The sequence below is a fragment of the Dendrobates tinctorius genome, unplaced genomic scaffold, assembly GCF_039654945.1.
Source record: "Dendrobates tinctorius isolate UK_male_01 unplaced genomic scaffold, ASM3965494v1 ptg000019l, whole genome shotgun sequence".
Classification (NCBI taxonomy): domain Eukaryota; kingdom Metazoa; phylum Chordata; class Amphibia; order Anura; family Dendrobatidae; genus Dendrobates; species Dendrobates tinctorius.
Window position 1 is genome coordinate 27,337,281 of NW_027361687.1, and position 25,189 is coordinate 27,362,469.

General features: G+C 43.1%; 1 long non-coding RNA gene across 3 annotated transcripts; it reads left to right on the forward strand.

The window, feature by feature from the left end:
• Positions 1-4,750: 4,750 nt before the first annotated feature.
• Positions 4,751-23,832, forward strand: LOC141082809 (uncharacterized). Of its 3 annotated transcripts, none has more exons than XR_012230588.1 (4): positions 4,751-4,874; positions 12,412-12,659; positions 14,587-14,737; positions 16,796-23,832. It is a non-coding gene; the product is annotated as an uncharacterized lncRNA (long non-coding RNA). The 3 variants fall into 3 exon arrangements; XR_012230587.1 differs by lacking the exon at positions 4,751-4,874 and adding an exon at positions 6,718-7,069; XR_012230586.1 differs by lacking the exons at positions 4,751-4,874; positions 12,412-12,659 and adding an exon at positions 6,734-7,069.
• The last annotated feature ends 1,357 nt before the right edge of the window (positions 23,833-25,189 follow it).

The following is a 25,189-nucleotide window of genomic DNA, read 5'->3' on the forward strand; positions in this document are numbered from 1 at the left end:
TTATGCGCCGTCCCCTAGTGATATATAGGTATACACAGTGAGTACCTCCAGTATACAGTATCCTCCCCTAGTGCTATATACAGTACCTGCTCTATATGTATAGCGCCGTCCCCTACTTCTACATATGTATATACAGTGAGTACCTCCAGTATACAGTATCCTCCCCTAGTGCTATATACATAGTGTGTGCCTGCTATATATGTATAGCGCCGTCCCCTACTTCTACATATGTATATACAGTGAGTACCTCCAGTATACAGTATCCTCCCCTAGTGCTATATACATAGTGTGTACCTGCTATATATGTATAGCGCAGTCCCCTACTGCTACATATGTATATACAGTGAGTACCTCCAGTATACAGTATCCTCCCCTAGTGCTATATAGATAGTGTACCTGCTATATATGTATAGCGCAGTCCCCTACTGCTACATATGTATATACAGTGAGTACCTCCAGTATACAGTATCCTCCCCTAGTGCTATATACATAGTGTGTACCTGCTATATATGTATAGCGCAGTCCCCTACTGCTACATATGTATATACAGTGAGTTCCTCTTATGCGCCGTCCCCTACTGCTACATATGTATATACAGTGAGTACCTCCAGTATACAGTATCCTCCCCTAGTGCTATATACATAGTGTGTACCTGCTATATATGTATAGCGCAGTCCCCTACTGCTACATATGTATATACAGTGAGTACCTCTTATGCGCCGTCCCCTAGTGATATATATGTATACACAGTGAGTACCTCCAGTATACAGTATCCTCCCCTAGTGCTATATACAGTACCTGCTCTATATGTATAGCGCCGTCCCCTACTTCTACATATGTATATACAGTGAGTACCTCCAGTATACAGTATCCTCCCCTAGTGCTATATACATAGTGTGTACCTGCTATATATATATAGCGCCGTCCCCTACTGATACATATGTATATGCAGTGAGTACCTCCAGTATACAGTATCCTCCCCTAGTGCTATATACATAGTGTGTGCCTGCTATATATGTATAGCGCAGTCCCCTACTGCTACATATGTATATACAGTGAGTTCCTCTTATGCGCCGTCCCCTAGTGATATATAGGTATACACAGTGAGTACCTCCAGTATACAGTATCCTCCCCTAGTGCTATATACAGTACCTGCTCTATATGTATAGCGCCGTCCCCTACTTCTACATATGTATATACAGTGAGTACCTCCAGTATACAGTATCCTCCCCTAGTGCTATATACATAGTGTGTACCTGCTATATATGTATAGCGCCGTCCCCTACTTCTACATATGTATATACAGTGAGTACCTCCAGTATACAGTATCCTCCCCTAGTGCTATATACATAGTGTGTGCCTGCTATATATGTATAGCGCAGTCCCCTATTGCTACATATGTATATACAGTGAGTTCCTCTTATGCGCCGTCCCCTAGTGATATATAGGTATACACAGTGAGTACCTCCAGTATACAGTATCCTCCCCTAGTGCTATATACAGTACCTGCTATATATGTATAGCGCCGTCCCCTACTTCTACATATGTATATACAGTGAGTACCTCCAGTATACAGTATCCTCCCCTAGTGCTATATACATAGTGTGTGCCTGCTATATATGTATAGCGCTGTCCCCTACTTCTACATATGTATATACAGTGAGTACCTCCAGTATACAGTATCCTCCCCTAGTGCTATATACATAGTGTGTACCTGCTATATATGTATAGCGCAGTCCCCTACTGCTACATATGTATATACAGTGAGTACCTCCAGTATACAGTATCCTCCCCTAGTGCTATATACATAGTGTGTACCTGCTATATATGTATAGCGCAGTCCCCTACTGCTACATATGTATATACAGTGAGTACCTCCAGTATACAGTATCCTCCCCTAGTGCTATATACATAGTGTGTACCTGCTATATATGTATAGCGCAGTCCCCTACTGCTACATATGTATATACAGTGAGTTCCTCTTATCCGCCGTCCCCTAGTGATATATATGTATACACAGTGAGTACCTCCAGTATACAGTATCCTCCCCTAGTGCTATATACATAGTGTGTACCTGCTATATATGTATAGCGCCGTCCCCTACTTCTACATATGTATATACAGTGAGTACCTCCAGTATACAGTATCCTCCCCTAGTGCTATATACATAGTGTGTACCTGCTATATATGTATAGCGCAGTCCCCTACTGCTACATATGTATATACAGTGAGTACCTCCAGTATACAGTATCCTCCCCTAGTGCTATATACATAGTGTGTGCCTGCTATATATGTATAGCGCTGTCCCCTACTTCTACATATGTATATACAGTGAGTACCTCCAGTATACAGTATCCTCCCCTACTGCTATATACATAGTGTGTGCCTGCTATATATGTATAGCGCTGTCCCCTACTTCTACATATGTATATACAGTGAGTACCTCCAGTATACAGTATCCTCCCCTAGTGCTATATACATAGTGTGTACCTGCTATATATGTATAGCGCAGTCCCCTACTGCTACATATGTATATACAGTGAGTTCCTCTTATCCGCCGTCCCCTAGTGATATATATGTATACACAGTGAGTACCTCCAGTATACAGTATCCTCCCCTAGTGCTATATACATAGTGTGTACCTGCTATATATGTATAGCGCCGTCCCCTACTTCTACATATGTATATACAGTGAGTACCTCCAGTATACAGTATCCTCCCCTAGTGCTATATACATAGTGTGTACCTGCTATATATGTATAGCGCAGTCCCCTACTGCTACATATGTATATACAGTGAGTACCTCCAGTATACAGTATCCTCCCCTAGTGCTATATACATAGTGTGTGCCTGCTATATATGTATAGCGCTGTCCCCTACTTCTACATATGTATATACAGTGAGTACCTCCAGTATACAGTATCCTCCCCTACTGCTATATACATAGTGTGTGCCTGCTATATATGTATAGCGCTGTCCCCTACTTCTACATATGTATATACAGTGAGTACCTCCAGTATACAGTATCCTCCCCTAGTGCTATATACATAGTGTGTACCTGCTATATATGTATAGCGCAGTCCCCTACTGCTACATATGTATATACAGTGAGTACCTCCAGTATACAGTATCCTCCCCTAGTGCTATATACATAGTGTGTACCTGCTATATATGTATAGCGCAGTCCCCTACTGCTACATATGTATATACAGTGAGTACCTCCAGTATACAGTATCCTCCCCTAGTGCTATATACATAGTGTGTACCTGCTATATATGTATAGCGCAGTCCCCTACTGCTACATATGTATATACAGTGAGTTCCTCTTATGCGCCGTCCCCTAGTGATATATATGTATACACAGTGAGTACCTCCAGTATACAGTATCCTCCCCTAGTGCTATATACATAGTGTGTACCTGCTATATATGTATAGCGCCGTCCCCTACTTCTACATATGTATATACAGTGAGTACCTCCAGTATACAGTATCCTCCCCTAGTGCTATATACATAGTGTGTACCTGCTATATATGTATAGCGCCGTCCCCTACTTCTACATATGTATATACAGTGAGTACCTCCAGTATACAGTATCCTCCCCTAGTGCTATATACATAGTGTGTACCTGCTATATATGTATAGCGCAGTCCCCTAGTGCTACATATGTATATACAGTGAGTACCTCCAGTATACAGTATCCTCCCCTAGTGCTATATACATAGTGTGTACCTGCTATATATGTATAGCGCCGTCCCCTACTTCTACATATGTATATACAGTGAGTACCTCCAGTATACAGTATCCTCCCCTAGTGCTATATACATAGTGTGTACCTGCTCTATATGTATAGCGCCGTCCCCTACTGCTACATATGTATATACAGTGAGTACCTCTTATGCGCCGTCCCCTAGTGCTATATATGTATACACAGTGAGTACCTCCAGTATACAGTATCCTCCCCTAGTGCTATATACATAGTGTGTACCTGCTATATATGTATAGCGCTGTCCCCTACTTCTACATATGTATATACAGTGAGTACCTCCAGTATACAGTGTTAGCGTGGGTGGTCAGGAGCGGGAGCTCCGAGAGTGGACCCTCTGGACCGTGGCACCGAGGGACCCCGGGCGAGCTGCCAGGTGGAACCGACCCCTATACAGGGACCGTTAGGAGCAGGCCCAGGGGTTCGAGTACCACGGTAGCCGGTACCGAGAGGGGCGGCTCAGGATGGACCGGAGTAAGACTGAGACTGGAGTAGGACGGCAGGAGCACTGAAGACAGGACTGGAGTAGGACGGCAGGAACACAAGGCAGGACTGGAGTAGGACGGCAGGAACAGTGAAGGCAGGACTGGAGTAGGACGGCAGGAACACAAGGCAGGACTGGAGTAGGACGGCAGGAACAGTGAAGGCAGGACTGGAGTAGGACGGCAGGAACACAAGGCAGGACTGGAGTAGGACGACAGGAACACAAGGCAGGACTGGAGTAGGACGGCAGGAACACAAGGCAGGACTGGAGTAGGACGACAGGAACACGGGTAGCAGGACTGATAAGCTGCTGTGAGGAGCAGCCGAGACAGGAACTGCAGGAGCAGAGTGTGCACGATGGAGCGAGGCCAGAGTGTCAGGAAACACAACGATCAGGCGCCTCCCTCAGGGGGAAGCGGCCTGATATGGCCCCGTCTGGTCAGCCATTGGTCCAAATGTGCTTCCGGGTCAGGGCACAGCCGGAGCATAAGAAGCAGGAAGGAGGCGCGGCCGCGGCCTATGGCGCATGTGCATAGCATGCAGGGAAGGCATCGGTCGCGGGTCTGTCTCAGGTGACCGCCGCGGCCGTCGGGTGGAGAGAGGCTGCGGCGTGGGAGCGGAGGCCGGGTGAGTATGGCGGAGCGGTGTAACATACAGTATCCTCCCCTAGTGCTATATACATAGTGTGTACCTGCTATATATGTATAGCGCAGTCCCCTACTGCTACATATGTATATACAGTGAGTACCTCCAGTATACAGTATCCTCCCGTAGTGCTATATACATAGTGTGTACCTGCTATATATGTATAGCGCCGTCCCCTACTTCTACATATGTATATACAGTGAGTACCTCCAGTATACAGTATCCTCCCCTAGTGCTATATACAGTACCTGCTCTATATGTATAGCGCCGTCCCCTACTTCTACATATGTATATACAGTGAGTACCTCCAGTATACAGTATCCTCCCCTAGTGCTATATACATAGTGTGTACCTGCTATATATGTATAGCGCCGTCCCCTACTTCTACATATGTATATACAGTGAGTACCTCCAGTATACAGTATCCTCCCCTAGTGCTATATACAGTACCTGCTCTATATGTATAGCGCCGTCCCCTACTTCTACATATGTATATACAGTGAGTACCTCCAGTATACAGTATCCTCCCCTAGTGCTATATACATAGTGTGTACCTGCTATATATGTATAGCGCCGTCCCCTACTTCTACATATGTATATACAGTGAGTACCTCTTATGCGCCGTCCCCTAGTGATATATATGTATATACAGTGAGTACCTCCTGTATACAGTATCCACACCATATATATGTATACACGTAGTGTCCGCCCCAGTGATATATATGTAGGTAGTGTCCTCCCCTAGTAATATAATTGTGGGCACCTATAGACAGTATCCTCCCCTAGTGCTATATACATAGTGTGTACCTGCTATAAATGTATAGCGCCGTCCCCTACTTCTACATATGTATATACAGTGAGTACCTCCAGTATACAGTATCCTCCCCTAGTGCTATATACAGTACCTGCTCTATATGTATAGCGCCGTCCCCTACTGCTACATATGTATATACAGTGAGTACCTCCAGTATACAGTATCCTCCCCTAGTGCTATATACAGTACCTGCTCTATATGTATAGCGCCGTCCCCTACTGCTACATATGTATATACAGTGAGTACCTCCAGTATACAGTATCCTCCCCTAGTGCTATATACAGTACCTGCTCTATATGTATAGCGCAGTCCCCTACTGCTACATATGTATATACAGTGAGTACCTCCAGTATACAGTATCCTCCCCTAGTGCTATATACAGTACCTGCTCTATATGTATAGCGCAGTCCCCTACTGCTACATATGTATATACAGTGAGTACCTCCAGTATACAGTATCCTCCCCTAGTGCTATATACAGTACCTGCTCTATATGTATAGCGCCGTCCCCTACTGCTACATATGTATATACAGTGAGTACCTCCAGTATACAGTATCCTCCCCTAGTGCTATATACAGTACCTGCTCTATATGTATAGCGCCGTCCCCTACTGCTACATATGTATATACAGTGAGTACCTCCAGTATACAGTATCCTCCCCTAGTGCTATATACAGTACCTGCTCTATATGTATAGCGCCGTCCCCTACTGCTACATATGTATATACAGTGAGTACCTCTTATGCGCCGTCCCCTAGTGATATATATGTATACACAGTGAATACCTCCAGTATACAGTATCCACACCATATATATGTATACACGTAGTGTCCGCCCCAGTGATATATATGTAGGTAGTGTCCTCCCCTAGTAATATAATTGTGGGCACCTATAGACAGTATGCTCCCCTACATATGTGTCCTCTGCAGCCATCACACACATGCGGTAATCGCGGCGTGTACACACGAGTGCGGTAAGGTTGGGCAGGCTGCCCCGGCCGCCGCTGGGAGGCCGCCCCCGATTTCCGCAGTGACCCTGATGACGGCGCCTCCACACTTCCGCCTGGAAACGATGCCGCATACAATGTGACTTTGGCGGCGGGAGGCGGGGGACTGGTAGCGCCGCAGCCTGAGGGAGCTGCGTGTCCTGCGGCAGCCATGGAGCGCGTCTCCCCGCCGCGGGCTCGGTTGTAAGCAGAGCAGCAGCCATAGTCGTGTGTACGGCCGGCGGGTGCAGTGCGGGCTGGCAGCGACGGGTACCGCAATGTCGCCGGAAACATGGCTGCTCGGGCGAGTGATGGGGGAGAGCGCCTGCACCGTATGATCGGCGGCGGCGCACAGAGGACGGCTCTGCACCTTCCCCAGGTTAGTGTCCATACACCACACAGGGTAGCAGTGACTGCAGGACGGCGCACTGCAGGACGGCGCACAGCAGGAGCGTCCATAGCATGTTGTGCACGCTGTGCTATAGCCACCAGATCACTGGCCCCATTACTGTGGAGCGGGGTCCGGCGGGCAGTGGCTCGGATACATCCAGACTACACTTGTAGATATGGACGTGCTGATGGGGCGATGAAAGCGCTTTATCCCAGCGGATCATAATCCCTGCCGCCTGTCATGGAGCAAAACACGCTGGCCATCAATAGCTTAAATCCGCAGAAGCCCCTTAAGGGTGTGTGCACACGCTGCGGATTCTGCTGGGTAGCGGCAGCGGTTATGGCCCTCCGGGTCCGCAGCAGTTTCTGCTGCGGTGTACAGTACCATTACAACCTATGAAAAATCTTCACGGATTTGCTACTGTTTCAAAACTGCAGCATGTCAATTCTTTGTGCAGAATCTGCAGCGGTTTTAGTATATGTGCACACGTAGCGGAAGTTACCACGAGAATTCCGGATTCCATTCCGCGGGAAAATCGCATTTTAAGTTCCCGCAATTTTCCCGCGGAAAAACTAGCGATTTGCAAGCGTAATTAGCTTGCAGAATTGCTAGCGTTTTCCAAGCGATCTGTAGCATCGCTTGTAGAACTGATTGACAGGTTTGTCACACTCGTCAAACATAGTGTTTGACCTGTGTGACCAACTTTTTACTATTGAGGCCGCCTATGCAGCATCAGTAGTAAAAAGATCTAATGTTAAAAAAATAATTAAAAAAAACTAAAAAATCGGGTTATATTCACCTTCCGACGTCCCGCGCAGCCTTCCTCCTGTGCCTCAGCGATGCTCCTGTTCCCAGTAATGCCTTGCGAGACCTTTGATGACGTCGCGGTCTCGCGAGGAATAGGGACTGCTACAGTATCGCGAGACCGCGACGTCATCAAAGGTCTCGCAAGGCATTACTGGGAACAGGAGCATTGCTGAGGCACAGGAGGAAGGCTGTGCGGGACGTCGGAAGATGAATATAACCCGATTTTTTTTATTTTTTTCTTATTTTTACAGGGATATGGTACCCACAGCCCGGAGGACAGTCTCCTCTCCTCCACCCCCTGTGTACCATCCGCAAATGTTCTGCTTACTTTTCGCATGGTGGGCATAGCGACATGGGGAAAGTAAGCAGAACAATGCATTCCTATGGGTGCGGGATCGCCGCGATTCCGCAAAATTAATGAGCACGCTGCGTATTTTTCCGCGATGCAATTCCGCAGCATTAGCACAGCATTGCGGAATCCCATTGGAATGCATGGGATGATGTTTTTTTGCGTTTTCGCAGCAAAAACACTCGTTAAAACCCGCCGCAAAAAACCGCGACGCGTGAACGCAGCCTTACACCTTCTCCATTGTAGAGGTGTGAAACCGCAGGGGAAAACCGCAATCCGCAGATAAACCGCAGGTCTTTTGACCTGCGGATTTTACAAAATCCGCGCGGAAAAATCCGCAGGTGAATCCGCAGTGTGTGCACACACCCTAAAGGCGCTTGGTTGTAAAAATCTGCCCTGTCATTACTCAGAAATCCAGTGTTTAAGTTTTATGCAAAATAGCTGTAAGTGCATTTGGGGCGTGTCTCCGAGATGTCACACCAGCAACTGACAGTGCATGCCCAGTAAGATCCAGACTGACCTGTCAATCAAACGTAGGAAGCAGGGCACAAGGGCTGGAGTCCTGGAAGTGCTCTGACACGCCCCCAATGCACTTACAGCTAATTTGCGTATACCTGCAACGTTGGCTTTCTTATTGATTGTACGGCCAACATCTAGAAGAGAGGTGTCTATTTCCTCAGGGTAAGGGCACATACCCATTTGCGTGAAAAAAAAAGGTCCGATTTCCAGACCGAAAAAACGAACGAGTGTCATGCGATTTCCGTGAGATTTTTTTTTTTTTTTTTTGCGCACGGAACATCCATATGACATTCTCTCTATGTAAAAGCTCATGTTAAAATCGCATTGTAAAAAAAAAAACTGTACACATCGTTTTAAAACAAAGTAATCTTCAAAATATATATATATATACATATATACACATATATCTATCTATATATAGGTATAGTAAAAGCCGGCAGATGCCGCGTAGAGTAAAGCGTAGGATAGGTTCGGATAGATAGAATATATACACATAGTATAGGTGTGTTATATATATATATTAGCAGAATAGCCGTTAAACATCCACCTGATGAAGATGGATGTTCTGTCGAAACGCGTTGCGGTTTAACCCCATCTCTCGTCTGAGTCTCTTTCCTGCTCTCCTAAGACCGTTTTAGATATCCTCATTGCTCCTATTCTTGTCGGCTTTTGTAAAATAATTGCAGAAGCCAACAGGAAATGAGACATGGATTACATATAGTAAACCATTGCATAAACCAGGGAGATTTATATATGTCAGTGACTACTAATTTTATTAGTGTTTGTGTGTAAAATTTTGGCACTGTAGGTGTTAAATGAAAGAATATAATCACGGAAAAAGATTTTGTGGGCCTCTGCACAATTTTCTCAGCCAGAGAAGGAAAGCCAGTGACTGAGGGCAGATATTAATAGCCTAGGAAGGGACTATTATTATTGACTCCCCCCCCCCCCCCCCCACCGGCTAAAAACATCTTCCCCCCAGCCACCCCAGAAAAGGCGCCAATTACGCCACTTAGCCTCTCTCTTCCCATTGCCCTGTAACAGGTGGCATATGGGGTAATAAGGGGTTAAGGTCACCTTGCTATTAAGGTAAGGTGACATTAAGCCTCGTTAATAATGGAGAGGTGTCAATAAGACACCTATCCATTATAATCCAATAGTATGAAAGGCTTAAAAAAACACATTAAGAATAAAGTCTTTTAATGAAATAAACACATTTTTTCCATCTTTATTTAACTCCCAATCCAATCAAAGCCATCGTTCTCCTGTAAAAAATCCAAAATAAAAAGGAACTATATCCCATACCTGTCCGCCGTACAGTCATGTCCCACGCTGCAATCCATCTCAATGGGTTAAATAGTTTACAACCGGGAGCGGTGCTAATGCAATGAATGAAAGGCTGCCTGCGCAGCCTCCCTGCCTGACCGGAGATGAACTGATTAGCGTGGGAAAGTTTCTGAACATTTTCCCATGCTGTCAGTTCACTGCGGGTCAGGTGGGGAGGCTGCGTAGCCTCAGTGACTACCGCTGACGTCAACGAGGCTGCGCAGACTCCCCGCCTGACCTCGTCCGAGAATCGCAGCAATTCGCAGTCCGATTTTGGCTGAGAAAAAACTCGCAAATGAGATGTCACCTATTGAATAACATTGGTCCGGGTGCAATTTGATTTTTTATGGGATTGCACTCATCCGTATTTCTCACAAGTGAGTATGAGTCCTAACAGTGCCTATACATCCATACTTTTTTAGGTTAAACTTCTTTCAATAGCTCTGTCCACACCTGTATCCTGAGTTTTCTGTACATTTTGCAGAAATGAATGCAGTTTCCACTGTTCAAGCTTTGTTCCCATATAGCTTCTGTTTACAATGTACAGCGGAGACCACCTGCTCTTCCTTCACCCCATCAATTTGCAATGAGTTCTGTTTTTTTTTTTTTGAAAGGAAGAATCAAACCAGCGAAATTTCAGCATGTCTGCCGAGTGATGGATGAGACTGCCGCTGCTTTGGCTGCAAAGCCCGATATTGGGGAACTCCCAGGGAGCGTATGCTATATTTACTTTTGATTCCAAAACATGGAATATACAGTATCTATATACCTCGGTACGGTCACTGCCAGCTCCGCAATAACAGAGTAACTACTCGTTGACACAACCAATCGTTTATACAGGCCGAATGAACACCCGTTACAGGTAGCATATGGCTTCAAGGGTGCGGTTTACAGAGCAAGAGGAACAGAGCTATTATATTTTATATTTAATCCAGAAAGATAGACAGTGTTTATGAAAAAAAAATATATATAAAAGATTTTGCAAAGGTGACAATACAATATATACAATTATATAGAATAAAAAGGAATAACGAAAGAAAGTCACTAATCCTGGTCATGGACATGGCACAGATTAATGGAGGGAAGCACTCCCAGTGAAAAAGTCCTGTGGACTTGGCTCTAATCCTACACCGTAATGTATCTTCCTGTCATTGAACAGGGATCATTATTGGATTATTAGCACAAGTTACACCCACGTGCCACCCCTCTGCTGACTCATAACAGGGCTGGACTTCAGAGAACTATAGGATATGTCTTAGTCTTAAAAAAAATGATGAGATTCTCAGCTTTTACAATATCTTAAGGTCCCATGTGTAAAACACTACAGTCATCTTTCCCATCACAATTTCATCTGTTCATAGATAGATGACAATATTTATGCCATGTCTCCTATCTGGACGATATCCATTTGGCGTCATGCCGGCCATTGCCCAGTGACGTGAATCCATGCATTGAGTTCGCCATTTCATTCCGTTTTTGAAAATATGACAAATCTTTAGATCTTATCTTTACCTGGTCGTAAATCTGCCCTTCTCCACATTCCTGTTCATTCTTGTGGGACCAGCTAAGCCTAGCCGCACATTTGCTAGCCATTAGGATTTTCCTTAATTACCTGTTTTCAATGGAGGAGGTCAGCTGGAAAGGGGTAATGGGTTAGATTGCAGGTTCTTACTCCATTCTCTGGAGATGTCTGTAGGGATTTTATCATAATTCTTTCTCTTTGACAGCCAAGCATAGCGCTTGGGTGTTACCTTGTATCATATGGTTAAATGGACACGAAACTCCTCATGGTCAAGGCCTTGCGATCAGTGGGACTTATACTGGTATACCAGTTATTACTGGAGTTGATGGGAATCGATTCGCGCTTCCCATTCCGTCGGCCATGACAGTGGTCTGTGGCTACTGCATGGGAGCACCGCCTCTTACCTGATTGCTCTACTTTTGATTAGCCGACCTTGCACGACATCACATGTGCGATGGCGGCACACTATGCCGGCTAATCAAAGAAGAGCTGTGGACCCTGACAGGTAATAAGTTATACCCCAGGGAGCGGTCACAGGAAAATCACCGTTCCACCCAATTTATATTTCTCCATCGCTTTATTGGGGGGGGGGACAGGAAACCATGGGTGTATGACACTGATGCTAGGAGGCTGACCCTAGGCACAAAAATTATTAGCTCCTCCCAAACAGTATACACCCCACAGACTGGCACCAAGTTAACCAGTTTAGCTTAGTGTGAGTACGAGGCGGACACGGGTCTTTCACTAGACCCATATGTACTTGGGTTTTTGGCATTTTTCAGTAATGATTTCCCTTTTCTTTTTCAGAAGGTTCTTTCTTCTATATCTTGGAGGAAAACTGTGTGAACAGTCACACTGTAGTCCCACATGGAGACAGAGTATGGTGTAGACTGACACAACGTATCCTCATCTGACTGTCATGACCCTAGCCACTAATACACAAGATGTGTTCTGATGGTCCTGGTCCCCCATTCCTGCCAATTCGGTGAACGTTGGACGTCTGTTAGTGTTTCAGAGACATCTTCAAGGATGGAGAAGAACCTTCCTTTCCACAGGTACCCCCTCCATTTCTTTCCCTGTGCATTACTGTACATTATTTTCTTCACAGGATCAGTGTTATCGCTGGGTGTACAGGTGTGTGTGTGTGACTGTGCTGGGCATAAAACCTGCACTTTTTTATGCCTCTGCACTGCCCCCCTCCTTTCATCTGCTCACTTTCTTCTTTAGGCCCTGGCTTCTGTGCGGCCTAGCTGCAGCGCTTGGCCATGCCCCTTCCTCCTTTGTCACGCAGGCTTTTCTCGCCCTCCGCACAAACACGCCCCCTTTCCTTCTTTTAGTAGTGCGAGGACTACGTGCCCTTTTCTCGCCCAAGGCACGTCTCTTCCTCCCTGCAGCCACCATTTTTCGGCATATATACTCTGGTATCACAAGAGCTTCTCCAGGCAGCCCTCCTGAGCTTAGTCACCGTGGTCTCCTGGCATAAGATTGCGCTACCTCACCTCTCCTGTGGATAAGCTGTACTCTGCAGACTGACACTCTCCTCAGCAAAACTTCTGTTCTGTTCCTTAACCACTGGCATTAGTTTGTCAACTTTGCCTATCTTCTGTCATGTCTAAATCTAAAGGAGAGTGCACTCACCCTCGGCCTCTACTACTCTTGTCAAACACTTTGTTTGCTCTTGTAAGTGCAGACTGCCTCCAGGTCAGTCTTCATCCTTCTGTCAGGATTGCAGTAATCTTTCAGTTTTGGCTACCCAGGAGTCCTCCACCGCTTCCAGCGAGAGTGCCCCCCTTATCCCTGCATGGGCATCTTTGTCTCAGTGTCTAAGACACTGATCTAAGCAAGGTTTCTCAGATCCTGGTATCTGTGCTGGACAGGTTGCCTATCCGCTGCCGGCGGATTCTATGACTCACCCTTATTTCCTCCTACAGTTCTCAGTATGAGTTCTAAGAGGGCTAGGCAGGAGAGTCGCTCCAAATCCTCCTCTCAATCCCTCACGAGTCAGAGAGGTTGTGTCTTCAGTATACAAACTAGAATTCTTTTTGGACCCGAGATCGTTTTTTGGGTCCGGACGGCAATCTTGGAAGTGTATCTGATTAAGAACAGTGCGCCTCCCCCTGGGCGGTAGGTGCTTCCTGGGCCGTTCGCCATCGGGCATCCACTCCACTCTACAGCTTTGCAAAGCGGCGACCTGGTCCTCCATCAACACGTTATACAAGTTCCATACCTGTGTCTAGGCAGATGCCAGTCTAAGTAGGAGAATCTTACAGGCGGCAGTTTTTATTCCTGCGACCTGAAAGGCGTTTGTGCTGTTCCACCTTCCTAAAGACTACTTTGGGACATCCCATAGTTTCCTGTGTCCCCCAATGAAGTAATAGAGAAAGCAGGATTTTTGGTTACTCACTGTAAAATCTGTTTCTTGATGCCTTCATTGGGTGACACAGCACCCTCCCATGTCTGATACCTGTATTAACGGTTTTCCATTGTTACAGTTTGATTTTGGTATTTATCTGTGTTTTTCCTTTACATGTTGCTTCTCCTACTGCTCCCTTACTAACTGATAAACTTGGTGCCAGTTGGTGAGGTGTATACTTCTGGGGAGGAGAATTTTTTTTGTGCCTAGTGTCAGCCTAGTGGCATACGCCCCATGGTTTCCTGTGTCCCCCAATGAAGGCTCCGAGAAACTGTACCCAAAAATCCTGTTTATCATCTGTGATGGCAAAATCTTAGGTGACCTGTGACCAAAAGCTCCAGCAGGTTTGGGTTTTCAGTAACCGTTATTTTCACAGAAACACCGTATCTGGTATACACTATGTTCCAATACTTGTGTATTGCAAGCTTAAAGGGAAGCTCCACTTTCACAGAATAGGGGCTGCAAATAGGAATGGGATTGTTTTTGATTTGTTGCCATGGAGACAGTTATTAACAGGAGTTGTAGACACAAATGACATATACATGATGACAATTCTTGTTCTCTTTTAGGCAAAACATATAAGAACTTTACTCGCTTACAAAGTATAAGGAGCAGACTAGCAATTGGGAAGGAGAAGCTACACTGTCTACGGCTTATGATCCATAAAGGTTGCAAAACGATTGTAGGTCCAGTCAAGATGGACAGAAGCAAGTTTCTTGTGTGAGTGCCTTGCATCTGCTTCTTGTTATGTTGCTACGCTGAAATACTTCATGTTGTAAGCCTGTGATTGTGTGATTGTGATGTTCTACAGCTGATGGTAGGGCAGAAGCCAAGCTAAGGACTTCCAGCATGTTGGCACATAAGACCCCCTCCCCCCCCGCTATGGAGCCCGGTCATTACATACAGCCCCACAAGATGCTCAAAAGTTTGCAAACTTCTGTTTCTTTTTTTTTTTTTTTTTTTTTTAGTAGGTCCTTCAGAATGCATCATTTTTTCCTTCAGCTACAGAAAGTCGCTGGAGAAAATGGTGCCTGGATCTGTAAGACTAAGAAAGATTGTCCAGCAATGCTGTCTGGGCAGATTCCTATAACTAAAGGGGGTCTGGCAGCAGATCTATCACTACTAAACCAATAACTGTGCTAGTAAGTACACTAAAAGGACCTTGTCACCAGGACAGAATTGACCAATCTTTGCTCCTCTTCTTATGCCCACTGTTCCCCGGAGTATTATGCTTTTTTTTTAAAAAAAAATTTTTAATCCCATCATATGGTTCCGGAAATATGTACACTTTTATTTAGTGCTTTTTTTTTTTACTGGGTTTATGAAAGGGACTTGACTCACAGGATCCTCTGGGGCGGGTTTTTTAATTTTCTGCATGGTTAGCATGTGAGCTACGCTCCCTTGTACAGACCGTAAATGTGAAGACTAAATTAAAAAAAAAAAGCTCATCTCTGGGGAGCAGAGAGAATAAAATAAGAGCAAGATCTGGACACTATTAATTTTTTCACACATCTTTAAGTGTGTGACCTGGCACTACGCTAGTTTAGTTGGGATAAATCAGGCTGTCTTTAGCTCATCCTGCCAGTCCATATAGATCTATAGCCCAACATGTCTTGAAATCTGTCGCCACTTGAGAGCTACGTGTTGGAGACTACTAGTAATGGAATATTTAGATGGGCACATTTCTACTCGTAAGCGATCACCAAAGAACTACATACAAGTCATAGCTGATCCAGACCATATGGCGACAGAACAATCATTATTACAATCGTTCTGTGGCCATACAGCAGGCATCATGTCAGTGGCACATCTCCTGTTGACAATGAGCGTTACACTGCCATCTACCAAAGAACAAACATTGTTCATTATGATCAGTCAGACTAAATGCACCTTGATGTGTAGTTTGAGGCAAACGTGATCTGGAATCCAGTAATCTATTATGTACACAATCGTGCGCTGGATCCCGAATAGAATGGCAATGCATATCAATGGGGACATGTCTGTGGCATTATTTCCATTGGAGTATAAAAGAGGGATTTTTTTTGTGTTACTGGAACAAATAAAGTGGTCATGTGTATGTATGCTTTAGGGTTGATCACTTTTTTAAAAAAAATCTGGATATTCTACAGCGATTCGTTAAAGGGGTTGTCCAGTTAAAACAAGTTGTTGCCTATCCACGGGATAAGACATATGTTGTTCATTGTCAGATCAGGGTAGATACAAGATGACATTGCAGGTGGGATGCCCAACCGCCTCAACATTTACTCACTCTGGAGCTGCTTAGAAAGGGGAATGAATGTCAGGTCAAACATGCAACAAAGGTCAACGTTCAGCCGATTAGTGGCGGTCCAACTACTGGTACCTGCTCCGATCAACAAGTTATCATCTATCCTTTGGATAAGACCTTTCATTGCCTTCTTCAGGGATCTTCATTAATCATTAGACTGGGAATCCACTCCTAAATGGACGGTGTAGGTTTACCCTCCTGTCCAGTGTAGAGAGACACCATTGTATGTGGAGTGGTACAGTTGCTGAGGCAATCACCGTATGCCCAGGTCATATTATGCATAGATCTCAATAATTAGAATAGGACCTGGGCACAGTATTTTCCCAGCATTGTATGGGCATCTCTCTAGACTGGGCAGTAAGGTGTCCCTACACTCCTTCCAATACTGACCATCACAGTCGGCTGTTGTATGGGAGTCTTCTAGTGGGTAAGGCTGGTATGTGTATGTTGGTGCACAATACATTTGGCCTTTGTTTTTCTTCTCTCTCTAGGCTTGGCTAATGAGCGAAACAGCAAAGAATGACTGGCACCTTCTCCGCATATACCCTAAGTGTAACCTGTCTCCAGTGCTGCATCCATTAGGCCTGACCTAGAGAGAAGTTACATCTACTTGGTGTCAATCTTCGGCCTCGCTAACTCCCCTGCTGTCCTCCATGCCTTCACCATGTAAGGTTGTTATGCCAGAACAGTGCTGAGGTGTCTTCAGTCCTAATAGATTCAGTTTTCACATCTGCTCCTTCTTTCTATAAGAACGGATCCCCTACAGATTCACATTCCTAGTCCTAGTGCCCACTACAGAGGCCGAAAATAATGAAGAGAATGGAGCCTTGTGATGTATACAGCTCTGATTATCAGGTCCCATCTGTGAAGACAGGCAGCCAAGCTCGGACGTGGATGGATATGATCTGTTCACACCGTCCACTTTTCCCTTCGCTCGGACCGATCCGTTCAGAGCTGTACATAGAAGACCAAAGTTGACTTTTTTTTTTTGGGAGGGGGGGTGTATGTCTTTATTCTGGGACATTTCTGGCTTCTCACATTCACTTAGCACTGAGGATCTTAGGCTGGATCACAATGTTAAACATTCGCTGCTCCTTCCGTAATCGACGCTTCATTTATTTCTGTAGCAATTAACGAATAGCAATGAATTTATAGGAAAAATGCAAATGTTTTCCACGAGGAAATCCATAGTTTACCTCAAATGTAGTGCCAGGTAAGCCAACCGGGAACTGATGTGCATATGGCGCAGACTTTGCAATAAACGCAATAATGTTGAGTTTGCTTAATTCTCAGGTTTTCCATAAAATCTAAGGGTTTTTTTTTTTATAATAATACGCATTGACTGGTGGAGTCCGACCCTTTTATTGTTCAGAAAATCCGCAGAATCCGTAATGGAGTGATGTCTACTCGAGAGGTAACGTTTATTGAATGACAGCTACATAGATGAGAATAGTTTACCCTATGGTTTATGTATGAGATACATAGAGTGTGTGGGACGGTGTCGTAAATGTAATGTGTCTGACCACAGGATGCCCATAATGAGCACTTATGTAATGAGATATGGGATTGATCAGATACTCCTAGAAGTATTGCGGTCTGCTCCATGAGTCAGTATGGTAAAACATAGGACGAGCCCACGCAGTAAAGCGTAGGACAAGTCCACGCAATAAAATAAAGAATGAGTCACTTTACATTCAGCTCTTTAATTCCTATAGACTCAAACACGCAAGCGATAATTAAAGCAGAATATCATGTGAATGTAAATATTCCCCCAAAATCTGCATTTTCTCCAAATGCTATCGATAGGAAATGACCCTAAACTGTAAATGATGGCTGTGTCATTGATTTTAGGGGCATGTCAATATGCTGAAAGATTTATTAGATAAGTTTAGAAAACTAAAATTGCATTCGGCTTTAATAAAAAAAAGTGATTCTCCTGTTTTGAGCTTTTTTTCTATAGCCATACTGAAGAGAACGTACATAGAGTGTCCTTCTCTTTGGATGACCCAGCATGATGTCCATGCATTAGCCAGGCTGGTGATTTTATTTTAATGGCAGCTTTGTAATACTTCATTTCTCCTGTAGAGGCGCTGCAGGGAAATTTAACAATCGCCATCTAGTTTCTTCACAGATTAAAGTTGAGCTGATCACTTTTATTTCCAGTGATCAGTTTAACACCAAGGAGCCCTGTTTAAAGAGAATCTGTCAGCAGGTGTTTTATACCTAATCTGAGAGCAGCATAATGTAGGGACAGAGACCATCATTCCAGCAATGTGTCAATTACTGGGCTGCCTGTTTTAGTTTTTATAAAATCACTGTAGGAGATTATCAGTAGAGGACTAGTTGGCCTGCTGCCAGCCAGTCATAGTCCCATCATGCACCCTCTGCTGACTAGCAACTTTCTGCCTATGCACAGTGTGCACATAAACGTGCCAATCAGTGCTGTGGGAGGGGCTATAAAGAGAACTAGATCTGCCGCAGAGAAAATCGTTTTTAATCAAAATTGCAGCAAGCAGCCTAGTAAGGGTTTATAACCCTACATCATTCTGTGCTCAGATAGGGTAGAAAATACCTGTTTCCCTAATAAGTGTCTAAAAATTTTCACCCCAAAACAAGATTTATCATCTATCCTGTGGATAGTTAATAAATGCATGATCGGTGGAGGTCTCATTACTAGAAAACCCAAGAAGTAGGGTGTCAAAGTCCTGTGTGGATGGAGCCATAGAGCAACCTCCTCCCAAAGTCACAAATGCACCACTGCTCCAGTCAAGGACCCCCCTAATCCAAATAATGCCGTCTACACCCCCAAAGTAGAGAACAGGTGTCACTATTTAAATAATTTGCACATCTTTAGGGTTTTTTTTTTTTTTTTTTCCGTCCTGCTTTGTGGTTACTGTGTTTTGTAACCGGTCGTAATGAAATAATGGGATACGTGCAATATTAGTGTATGTACTATATATTTTACTACTTGTGGACAAAATGATGTTACAAGTTGTCTGAGAACAACAAAATCACCAATGTCTTCCATTTTTTGATATGTGTATAGTTCCATAAAAGCATTAGTGTTAGGTAGCGAGTTGTTAGTGCCACTATAGGGCCCAGTGCATGATCTACTAATGTTTTACTATGTATCTGAAGTATATAAGTATAGACAGAAAATATTCTTTCACGATAGTCCATTTACAGCATGGTTATTGGCTTTCATCACACCTCATGGACGGTATTTCCAATTGTATCATGGAGGTAGATCATTAAAGTACTTTTTAGTAATCTGGTCCTACATTAAATGGATATAAAGGATCTTCATTCTGACGAGCACTTAATATACTTGATGTTGTTTGGGAATCTGATTATTTCTCCTTGCAGTTCCCGTCAGTGTATTCTGCATGCTGATGTACATACTTCCGGTCCAGGCGACCACCTTTCCCCTACATGTACTGTAACGGTCGTTCAGTTTACAGGAAACATACTGAGGCAGAACTCCACAATTCTGTCCGGTTGATCATCACATCTGTATGGGGTTGCCCTGCTTCTTTCCGACTGCAGATGTTGAGCTAAATAAGAGATGAGCATGTTTATTGTCAATATGCCTGATCCTTTTGTTCTCAAGGAAGGTGAATCTGTTAGCATGCATGTACAGTGGAGCTTGAACGTTTGTGAACAGCTCAACATTTTTCATATTTCAGCAAAAAATTGATCTACCACTCCATCAGATTTTCACACAAGTCCTAAGAGTAGATACAGAACCATTTCAAATAATTAAGCAAAAAAATTAGATACTTTGTTAAATATCAAATGTCTGTGAGTGGCCTTTACATAAAAACTCTATTCTGGTCTCATCTGTCCACAAAACATTGTTCCAGTAGCCCTCTGACTACGTTAACAAGCTGCAGACGGGCAGAGATGTTCTTTATAGAGAGCAGTGGCTTTCTCCTTCTGTATTTGTTCAGTGTCGACATGATAGACTCATGAACATGGCCTTTTGTTGCTTAGAGGTTAACTTGGGTTCCTTTGTGATAGACATACTCTTGGAGTGTTCTTTGTTGGTCTACAGCTACTGGTGAAGGTAACAATGTTCTTAACTTTTCTCCATTTGTTACGCAATCTATGTTTAGAGATGGTTAATAATAATAATAATAATAATAATAATAATATTTTATTTCTATAGTGCTATCATATTCCTCAACACTGTAATAGCGCTATCATATTCCTCAGCACTGTTCATTTTAGAGGGGACTTGTACAGAGAATAAAGATATTACATAATAACAATTGCATAAATCAACAGGTAACAAGAGGAGTTAGGGTCCTGCTTGCAAGCCTACAATCTATTGAGGAAATAGGGGAGACACGAAAGGTGGATGGTAACAATTGCTGGCATTGTACGGTCCAACCATCAATATAATGGGGTGTTCACATAATGCTGCATGAACCAGTCACTGGCCAGTATGTGTACAAGTACAGATACAGAGTGCATGGACGGTGTGTGAACAGATGATACGAGGGTCCTGGTTTTGAAGAAATTTTTGTATGGGTAAAACAGGGATAGTTAGATAAGTGAGATGAGGCAGTAAACCTGGCCACGCTTAAAATTGTGGGTATTGGAGATTTTGTAATGGATCGTTTTCCTAATTTAAACCATTACAAAGTCTAACGTATATAACTCATTTGTTTGATTTATTTTTTAAGGGCTAGTGTGAAAATCTAGTGTAGTTTTAGGTCAAATTTAGGCAGAAATATAGACTATTCTGAAGGGTCTGAAACTTTCAAGCACCAATGTATATGAGAGATTGGGAGGAATACCTGGTGACAGATTTTCACTGGTTGATTTGTTTGGAGATTTGGTTGGAGACTGGTTGACTTGAGGGCCCCCATTTACAACTGATTGAGAGGTCAGCCAACGGTCTTCTTGGGTGTATAGGCTCCCTAAGTACATGAAAGCCAAAGGATATCAGGCTGTTGCCAACTCTGTGATTGTGATGATCAGAAATACTAATAATTGTCTGTGATGCTTACTATTTGTAAAGGGTTCTTGAAACATGTTGGGGTTGCACACCGTGTACTAAAGGTATCCACAGTTATGACCTTCTAAATAGATGGAAGAGTCAATTATGTAAAGATGGAGTCTAACACCTTCATTCAGATGAGCTCCATCTTGTCAGATGGGACCTAATCCAATAAAAGTTCAGAAAAGTTTTTGCATACCTGGTCTAGTGCTAGGTATCAAGCCTGAAAACGGTTCTCTTGCAATAGTACAGTATATTTACCCGTGGTAGATACATATGACTTGTCTTACTGTATTTGTAAAGTGTAGGAGTATATTGTAAGCATGGATGTATACCAAATACAGTAGGTAACACACAGGTCACAAATACAGAAGAGGAGGAAAGGATTATACCCCCAAGTGGGGCCATTTTTAATGTGTTGATGACAGAATATACTGTAGAATTGCATTCGTATCTAACACGGTCTATGTGTGGTGGATTTCAAATGCTTCTTCTTAGCTCCAGTCTGCATATTATAGGGAACATTTATGAAAACTGGTCTCTATGGTGTACCACTTAAAAGCACGCATTGATAGAAGAGTAGGGTGCATATACATACTGATTTCTAAAAGTTAATGCGCTAGACAAGTGGAGGTATTTAAAAAAAAATCAGCTATTATCCACAAGTCAGTATGGTAAAGGTGCCCATATACAATAAAGTTGATGAAAAGGGATGATTTTCACCATCACGAATGTTAAGGGGGAAATTTTACAAATAAAGATAATTTTTGTCAGCCAATAACCCGCGATCATTGTCTGGTGGAGTCGGCCATATTTGAATTTTTCTTGCAATAGCTGGGGGAATAATCTTTTTTCCTATGAAAAAATCTTTTGTCTGCAACGTTATTGCCTTGTTTCCAGAAGATATTTCCTCGTTCCAGCGTCACTGAAAATATATGGCCAGGTTTGGCTGAAATGGCCTAAAATATGGGTGGTGGTGTCGGTGAAGTAAATGTTCACCAGTTGGTTTTTCTACCGTCCCATCTACTTCTATCTAATCTATATGTTTACCTTAAAAAAACACAATCCTACCTATAACATTGTCTGGACTGGCCAACTGTGTTGTGTGTATGGGGTCTTCCCAACTTCCCACCGAATAATGAGGTCAGAGGAGAGAAGGATCAGTCAGAGGAGAGAAGGATCGGTCATGTTGAAGTACAAAGCCCGATCCCTTTGTTTCTCTAGGAGATGAACTGCAGCTATCATGCAGTGGCGTATTCTGCTGTCTCCATTGAAAGCACATTCGTCTGACAATGTGTGTGCATAGAGGAGTGGAGATAAATAGTTTTTGGCCGAACAAACATTCGGCTGGCTGCTATCTAAAGTGTATGGACACCTTAAGATCTGTACAAACAGTGGAGAACATCTGGAGATATACTCTTCCAAAGTGTCTTATCCTCTACTGGAACACGAGATCGGAGAAAGAAAATCAAAATTGCCATTTCCTTGGTTCCTTGAATTGTGCCTAGACGGGAGGGCTGGATGGTGCCCATACACATTAGGTTACTGCCAGCTTTGGTCAGTGGCCAGTATCAATACTAGAGCTTCTGACTGACCTCAACTTGATCACCCTACATCCTGAGTGTCATCGCCTTCATACTTCTCAATGGTAAACCTTATACTTTCCAAGAACTTGGAATCTCTCAGCATACATGAGGGGGGGAGGGGTTATTTCCGATAGAGCAGTTTATACTCGCAAATCCTTTTCTGCCTATCTCCTTGCATGGTTAGAGATACGTGTTTATTAATATAGCCTGCATGTCTACGACTCTTTACTGTGAATTCACAAAGAATAATGGTATGCACTTAGAAGGACCAGATGAACTAGGTGACTGCCGCATGGGAGGAAACATAACCCGGCAATATTTAGCAGCGGAACTTAGTATTCTATATTCCAAATATATAAATACTATTGAGTTTATTTTTAAACAGCATGCTCATTGTAAGATAACTGATGTCTATTTTAAGACGGCTTGGCATACTGTGAGCCTTTCTACTGCTTGCTGACGGATACACAGATCTGTAAATATGGATGGACATGGTGTAAAGTGTATGTTGTAGTATCCTCCAGGTATTCATGTCGTTCTAATCTACTCCAATGGAGGAAGCAATAAGAACTGAACTTTTGCTTGCAGTAGTGTACAATATGAAATACCTCTGAAACTGTAATGCAAAATAGCACAGTATGTACCTGTTGACGCAGACAAAGCCATACAATGTGTTTGATGTTTTGCAGCAATAACTGTCTTGCATGGTACAGTACGGGACTGTCAGATCAGTCCCACGTAGCAGTGTGCATGTATCTTTGGGATCTCCTCATTTATAGATTCTTTATTTTTTGGGGGAAGGGATAATAGTTCTAACTGGCCAGATGATGCTCCACATTTATTTTTTCATTTCATCTAATGCATTATATTGCATTGCATTCCTTTTGTGTTAATGGTCATAGAACTGAAAATTAATAAAGTTGAGGTATTGCAACTATTTCGGTCTCTGTACATTTTTTTTTTTTTTTAATCCAAATTTTAGCTGTACTGTTCCTCCCCCCACACTGGCTGTCACGATAAAACCTGAAGAAGTGTGAGTAATCACACTCCTCTCTGCTGTACTCCCGACACTATATAACCACACGCAACTCATTACATGTCTCAGACTGAGAAACCTGATCTGAGCTATTGTGGGGGTGTGTTCTTCTTTCCCCTGCAAGCTGCTTACGATTGGTCAACATCATATAGGGGGAAGATGTACACGTCTCCAAAGGCAGACTCTCTGGAAGATCTCTGTACCACTAATAGATCTTAACAGTTTATTTACATATTGAGAAAAATGTGGATTTCTCTCGAGTAAGGCATCGGATTTGAGATATCAAGGTATAATTTTATTAATCTTTCTATTGTCTAAAGTGCAATACTTCAGGATTCTTTTCAACTGGCTATGTGGGATATTTTCAAGCCATTTTTTTTTTGTAATGACCACTATTATAATTTATGTAACTGCATCAACCTTCTTAAAGATTTTTGTGCAAATTGTATTCTCTTATTCTCTGATATAGACAGTCACATTGAGGATATCGATGCTGATAGCTATGGTCATAGGTGAAAAAGACATTCCCCCAGTTGTTAAAATTGATATCCTTAAAAAAAAAAAAAAAAAAAAAGATTCCACATTATCTGAATTGTCCTATATGAGGAAAGGTCATCAATGAATGTTTAATAGCAGATGATATCTTGTTTGTTCCTGCTATTATAAATGAAGATCTCTATGAATTCCCCCATAAATAAATTTGCATTAGTTGGTGCCATCTTAGAGCCCATTGCGGTGCCCCGTGTTTGATACTGTTCATTTAAAAATGTGAAGAAAGTTTTCTTCAAGATAAAGTCAAGGCCATTGTGGAAGGATTTTCATTTGTTCTGTAGTCTTTTGTCCCGTAGTCTTTTGTCCCAGACCCCAAAAAATGTGTTGAAACGCATTAATCCTATATCATGAGAGATGTTTAAATATAGGGAGGATACATCAAGGGTAAAAAAATATATATTTTGGATTCCAATTAATTTTTTTGGATTATTTGTATAACGTGTAGAATCTCGGTGATAGTTATGTAGTTTAAATACATGATGTTCTATTATTTTATCATTGTATTCTGAGAGATTACTAGTCTGAATTATTGATCCCAGAGATTCTAGGTCTCCCAGGAGGATTCTTGGGATCCTTGTGTATATTGGGCAGGTGTTAGAAGAATGGGATGGTAGGGTTTTATTTCAAGAAACTTTTTTTCTTGCGTACTTAGTATATTGTTCTCTGCTGCCTTGTTATATTATTGTAAACTGGAATTAAAGGGGAT